The sequence below is a fragment of the Chamaea fasciata genome, unplaced genomic scaffold (genome assembly GCF_029207755.1).
Source record: "Chamaea fasciata isolate MVZ Bird 193981 ecotype frontalis unplaced genomic scaffold, bChaFas1.0.hap1 SCAF_932, whole genome shotgun sequence".
NCBI classification, from domain to species: domain Eukaryota; kingdom Metazoa; phylum Chordata; class Aves; order Passeriformes; family Sylviidae; genus Chamaea; species Chamaea fasciata.
In genome coordinates, this window is record NW_027095017.1 from 4,268 (window position 1) to 10,705 (window position 6,438).

At 47.1% G+C, this 6,438-nt stretch overlaps 2 long non-coding RNA genes across 2 annotated transcripts; both read right to left on the reverse strand.

Annotated features, from left to right (window-relative positions):
• Positions 1-241: 241 nt before the first annotated feature.
• LOC136306047 (uncharacterized) lies at positions 242-3,896 on the reverse strand. The gene is made up of 4 exons (XR_010725483.1): positions 3,377-3,896; positions 1,993-2,212; positions 1,766-1,831; positions 242-698 (listed from the first exon to the last, which is right to left on the reverse strand). It is a non-coding gene; the product is annotated as an uncharacterized lncRNA (long non-coding RNA).
• A 1,478-nt stretch (positions 3,897-5,374) lies between these two features.
• Positions 5,375-6,160, reverse strand: LOC136306049 (uncharacterized). Its single transcript, XR_010725485.1, has 3 exons — positions 5,996-6,160; positions 5,839-5,917; positions 5,375-5,761 (listed from the first exon to the last, which is right to left on the reverse strand). It is a non-coding gene; the product is annotated as an uncharacterized lncRNA (long non-coding RNA).
• Positions 6,161-6,438: the final 278 nt, after the last annotated feature.

The following is a 6,438-nucleotide window of genomic DNA, read 5'->3' on the forward strand; positions in this document are numbered from 1 at the left end:
TTATAAATAATAATACATTTCATTGAAATATCATGATTATGTACATTATAGATGGTTATATTATGTATATTATATATATTTATAAAACGTGTAGTATGTAATAATATATTGTGTATTTATTATTTATATTATTTTTCATATCCTATACTTTTTGTTATTTTTCTTTTTCATTATTTTTTAATTCGTTTGTTTATATTTTAAACGATATTTTACACTAGATGAATTCATTAACCTAACACATCAGAAACACAATTAATTTGAATTAAATGAGCCTGGTTTTCTAAGGGGTAAAGTTTTAATCTTTATTCAAATAATATGGGCATGTTTTCTCTTTCTCTATGGTTTTTTTTGGTGGGTTGCGGGGGAGTTTAGTTTGTGGGTTTTCTTTTTTTGTTCGCTTTGTTTTGGAGTTCTTTGCTAATAAACAAGCAGGGTCGGAGAGTTCAAAATAAAACGTCTACTTTGTTTTTATTGCCCCCTCTGAAATACGCCTCGACAGCCTGGACAGCAGGCTGCTGCTGGTAACACTGTGCACGGGTAGGAGGAGACCTGGTCGGGGCTGGGAAGGAAAAAACGGCACCACGGTGGTCACAGCTTTCTCCCTTCAGGAGTTTTATGGAGCAGAAAATACAGAGCTTTTGCCAACTGCGCTCTCTATGACATCCCGACGTCCAGCGGGCACGGAGGTCATTTCTCATCTTTCTTGCCAACAGCCAAACCCCCAGGCGCCCGGGGGAAGAAAGAGTATGGGGAAAAAAAAAAAAAGGAACAAAGAAAACATGAAAAAATAAACCAAAACTATAGAAAATAATAAATAAAATTAAAATACCAAAAGAAAAAAATTTCAAAGTAACAAAAAAGTGGAAAAAAAATTTAAACAAAAAATTAAAATAAAAAACTAAAAGTAGTTTTAACAAGTAAATAAATAGCTAAAGAAAAAAATATAAAAATTAAAAAAGGAAGAAAAAGTCTTTGAAAAACCACAAAACGCAACATGAGAAACCACAACAAAAGAGCATAAAAATACAAAAATAACAAGAAATAAAATACAAAATTAAATAAATGCAGCTTTCACCTCCTGCCACTGCCTAAAAAAGCACCATGGCTTTCCTCAATTATGCAGCAATAAGGGAAACAAACCCAGTGCCCCCCAGAACAGAAGGTTTTCTAGACAATTCCCACTTTTGCTTGGAAACAAATTCTATTTTAGTGGGAAGCTCATTTTGGACAAACACCCAAATGTGCCAAGGTAGGAAAGAACCAGCCCCCTGTGTCCAAGGAACAGCAGCTAGGCCTGGATTCAGGTTTTAATGGCATTTATGTAATTAAAAATGCAGTAAATTGAACTTTACAAAGAGATGAATCATGGCAAATAAATACTTCAACGTTTTCTTGGGAATTCACAGAATTTTGTGGAGATGGTGCTGGACAATTCCTGATTTACCAACATTAATTGGGTAAATTTCCTTGGAAATGTGCTCTACAAGGTGCAAAAATTCCAATTAGGATGGAAAATTGGAATAAATAAATATTCCCTTACTAAAATCAGAGAGAAAATCAGAGTTATTCCTTCAAATAAAAGGAAGGAATAACATCTAAATCCAAGCTTGCCTGGAAAACAAGCTCAGGAATTTCTAACATTGAAAACTTTTGCAAGAGTCATGAAGTTGGTGAAAGTTCATGGAATGATGATTTAAAATCTGCTTCCTCTGCTCTAATTTAAAGGGAAGTGGGAATTCAACAGGTCCAGTTACTCCTATCCAACCTTGGACTGGGATAAGGCCTTCCAGTGGCTTCACTTCCTACAGGCTCTCTCCTTTTTGCCCACAACCTGGAAGAGGAAAAGCAACAGGAATAAAGTCTCAAACAGGATGGCCTTGGTCCAGGCAGGCTGAAATGCAGCTCCCAGGGAGGGAGGCCAGGCTGTGCCTCGGGGAGCTCTGGGAATCTGGGATTGCCCGTGGGATTAAAGGGCTGGAAAAGCACACCCACCTGCCAGGTTCAGTGCTGGGACCGAGCAAGGCCGGGGCTCGGGGGCAGCAGTCAGAGCTGGGACTGCAGAACACCCCAAACCCGGGTTAAACATCCGGCATGACACGCAGCACGCTCCGGGAGAAACTCGGGTGGGAGAAGCCCCGGGATGCTCCACGTTCCTTGCCCTTGGCAGCTGTGCCAGGGCCTCCATCAGAATGCTGACCTCACCGTGCAGCTCCTACAAAATAGGAGAACTTATGGGAATCGCCCAGCAATCCATGGACTTCCAGTTATTAAGAACCACAGCTGCAGCGAAAGGTGCCCAAACTCTACTGCAAACCAGCAGGTCTGAGGAGACGCAGGGATTTATTCCTGAGGGGACACAAGGATCCCTCAGCCAGCCAGGATTTCTCCCAGGCTCTTCCCACTGCTCTCTGAGGACACAAACAGCAGTTTTTCCCTGGAGTTCCCCTTTCCAACAATGCCAAGACTCATGTTCTCCTCCAACCCCAGGTTCAGGAAGGAAAGTAGGAATATTATCACTGCACAGACTGTCCAGGAGGGTGTGACTGAGGCAGCAGCACCAGCTCCCACTCCACTGCTGCTCTGGATTCCTGAGCAGCTCCTTTCCATCCTGCCCTTCCCAGCACCATTCCCTGGGTGCCATGTCCACAGACACCTTCTCCATGCAGCTTAAAACCCACAGACACCAACAGAAAGGAGATCAAAAATCAATTCACATGCTGCTAGTCAGAGAGAATGGGAGAGGCCTAAAAATCTGCATTTATTTTAGAACACTAGAGCAATTTCTTCATGACCCTGACTATCAGTGATGGGCAGATAAACACCTTCTTTAACTTACTACCTGCAAAAACATCAAGTTTCAAGTTTAGTAAAGATAAAATTTTGCTGCAAAAATAAAAGAGGTGGGATGTTGGTGTTAGTGCTTTAACCTTCGGACATTAGCGGGTATTTGTAAAACAAATTCATTATTGAAGCAGCTAACTTGAAAATAAGGGGGTTTTACAATAAAGTTGACCAAAAAAGAGTCTCAAAATTAAGATAGAGGTTGCACAAATATTTAAGAAAAAAAAAAGTTGTCTTTCGTGCATATAACCTGCCAGCCTCTCATGTTTTCAGTCCTTACCATTTATTTTTACCAAGGTGATGACTAAAACCTTGTCAAAAGCTCAAAAAAAAAAACAATCCAGGACAAGGCAGGTGTTTTCCCAAGTACCCCCAGTGTGGAGCTGTGTCAGCCACAAGTGTTTGCTCCCTCAGCCCAGCCCGGAGCAGGCTCCAGCTGCTGCCCAGGGGTTACCAAGGGACTCACCTGTTTCAAGCTGTAAATGCAGGTGGCCTGCACTGGAGTGCCAAAAAATGTGAAATATGTGACTCTCACCTTGAATAGCGATCGATCTTCTCAGGGGAGCCCCTCACCCAGGATGGGGGGCTCTGCCACGGATTTCATCCCTCTGCATCTGAAAGAAAGTTGGGACAAAAGTCAGAGTGCTGCAGGATACCTTGACAGCTCCACACATCTTGTGGCAATCTAGGAATACCCTCTACAGTCTAACTACACCCCACATCACAAATTTCAAGCCCCCAGCACTATTATCCTATTACCCCCACACCCAGACTGAGCATCAAGGCAGAGCAGCTCCAGGCCAAACACACACCAACACCCGTGACACAGCACAGGACAAACGAGGGGACACAACAGGGATAGAAAACTCTGGCAAGAAGAATGACCCTGAGGGTCCAGAGAACTCGGAATGAGATGACCGAGGTAAGATGGAAGGTGAGCTGGCCAGGCTCAGAGAACCCTGCAGGAACAAGATGCCATCGGGATGACTTATCCCAAGAAATGCAGAGATGGATGCCCGAGAACCCTACGGTCAGAATCCTCGACCTGTCTTTGCATTCTCACAAGACCTAACCCGCCGGAATGGATCAGGGCGGTGCACGGCTGTCAGTACAGCTCAGAACAAGACCTGAAAAGGCATCGGACTGGATGCTTGTGAAGAGAGATGGATTCTGATGAGTGTCCGAGCAGCTGAGACAAAGGCACCTGGCTGAGGAGCACAGAGATCAGAAATGCTAAGACTGATGCCAGAGGTTTTGACAGGCCCCTGAAGGGCTAAGGGAAAAGACAGCACACACAAGACACCCAAGACACAGAGTGCACAACAGACACAACACACACCAGGACTGCTCTGCCCTGCACACCTCGGCACTGTGATCCAGAATGAGACTCTCCCTGGATGAAACCTAAGGGGTCACAGCTTAGACATCCCTGTCTTCAAACCTGACTCAAAAAACCTTGCTAGTGACCCCACACTCTTCTTTCATGCCCTCTACGGCTCTGAGCTCTCCACTTATCTCTCAGATGTCTGGGGAGGTGCATCCACGCCGGGTCCCAAAGAAGGCTGCCTCTCCCTCGGGGAAATTCCTGCTGTGACCAGGCTGGTGTCTCCTCGTCAGCTACAATAAAGAGAACTAAACGTGACCCTGTGCTCTTAGCAGCACATCAGCCAGAAACCAGCAATTCTGCTACTCACAGTCTCCTAAGCTTACCTGTGTCCTCGGCCCTGTGCTTCAGCTGCGCTCAGAGGCCAACGCCGGCGTCGCAGGGTCTGGTCTAAAAATAAAGACAAAGAACAGAGCTGTAACACGGCCACCATTTACACCTCCCCTGCAAATCAAAACAGTGACCGACCTTCTCAGGGGAGCCCCCTCACCCAGGATGGGGGGCTCTGCCACAGATTTCATCCACCTGCATCTGAAAGAAAGTCAGAACAACAGTCAGAGTGCGGCAGGATACCTTGACAGCTCCACATATCTTGTGGAAATCTAGGAATACCCTCGACAGCCCTGCTACACTCCACATCACAAATTTCAGGCCCCCAGCACTATTATCCTATTACCCCTACACCCAGACTGAGCATCAAGGCAGAGCAGCTCCCGGCCAAACACACACCAACACCCGTGACACAGCACAGGACAAACGAGGGGACACAACAGGGACAGAAAACTCTGGGCAAGAAGAATGACCCTGAGGGTCCAGAGAACTCGGAATGAGATGACCGAGGTGAGACTGAAGGTGAGCTGGCCAGGCTCAGAGAACCCTGCAGGAACAAGATGCCATCGGGATGACTTATCCCAAGAAATGCAGAGATGGATGCCCGAGAATCCTACGGTCAGAATCCTCTACCTGCCTTTGCATTCTCACAAGACCTAACCCGCCGGAATGGATCAGGGCGGTGCACGGCTGTCAGTACAGCTCAGAACAAGACCTGAAAAGGCATCGGACCGGATGCTTGTGAAGAGAGATGGATTCTGATGAGTGTCCGAGCAGCTGAGACAAAGGCACCTGGCTGAGGAGCACAGAGATCAGAAATGCTAAGACTGATGCCAGGGGTTTTGATAGGCCCCTCAAAGGACAAAAGGAAAAGACAAGACACCAAACAGACAGAGTGCACAACAGACAAGTGACACAACACACACCAGGACTGCTCTGCCCGGCACACCTCGGCACTCTGATCCAGAATGAGACTTTCTGTAGCCTAAGCGGTCACTTCTTGGACATCCCTGTCACCAAAAATGACTCAAAAAATCCCTCCCGGGGGCCCCTGATCCCACACCCCGCTTTCAAGCCCTCCCTGGCTCCGAGAACTCCACTTATCTCTTGGACGTCTAGGGAGGTGAATCCACGCTGGGTGGCAAAGAAGGCCGCCTCTCCCTCAGGGAAATTCCTGCTGTTGCTGGGCTGTTGTCTCCTACACAGCTACAATAAAGAAAACCAAACATCAAAGCATAATCTTGGCAGCCCATCACCCAAAACCCGACAATTCTGCTACTCACTGTCTCCTAAGCTTGCCCGTGTCCTCGGCCCCGTGCTTCAGCTGCGCTCAGAGGCCAACGCCGGCGTCGCAGGGTCTGCCTGGGTAAAGAGCAGACAAGGTGACGTGGCAGCGCTGGAACTTGAGGGGACCATCCCTCCTTCTCCTCCCTGACTCACCTCAACTCCTCGGCCGTTATCCAAGACTACCTGGATGGGGCCTTCACAAGGAGAAGATCAAGGCTCCATCACAGACTCCTGGAATGCTCCCGGAGGGCTCACGGGTGAGGTGACCCGGGTCTGTCGTCCGGTTGGTGAGAGGGGAGCTCGGCCTCCTGCGAGTGGACTCCCTAAAACACACGATAACGGAGGCTTAGAGTTGCACCAGCGAGTGAGGCTTGAACAATAGCAACTGCTTCTGTCCACCCATCACTGCTCACCTCGCCCACGTCAGCTTGACTGCTGAGATCCGGCTTTACCACCTAAAAATAAAGACAAAGAACAGAGATGTAACACAGCCATCATTTACACCTCCCCTGCAAATCAAAACAGTGACTGACCTTCTCAGGGGAGCCCCTCACCCAGACTGGGGGGCTCTGCCACAGATTTCATCCCTCTGCATC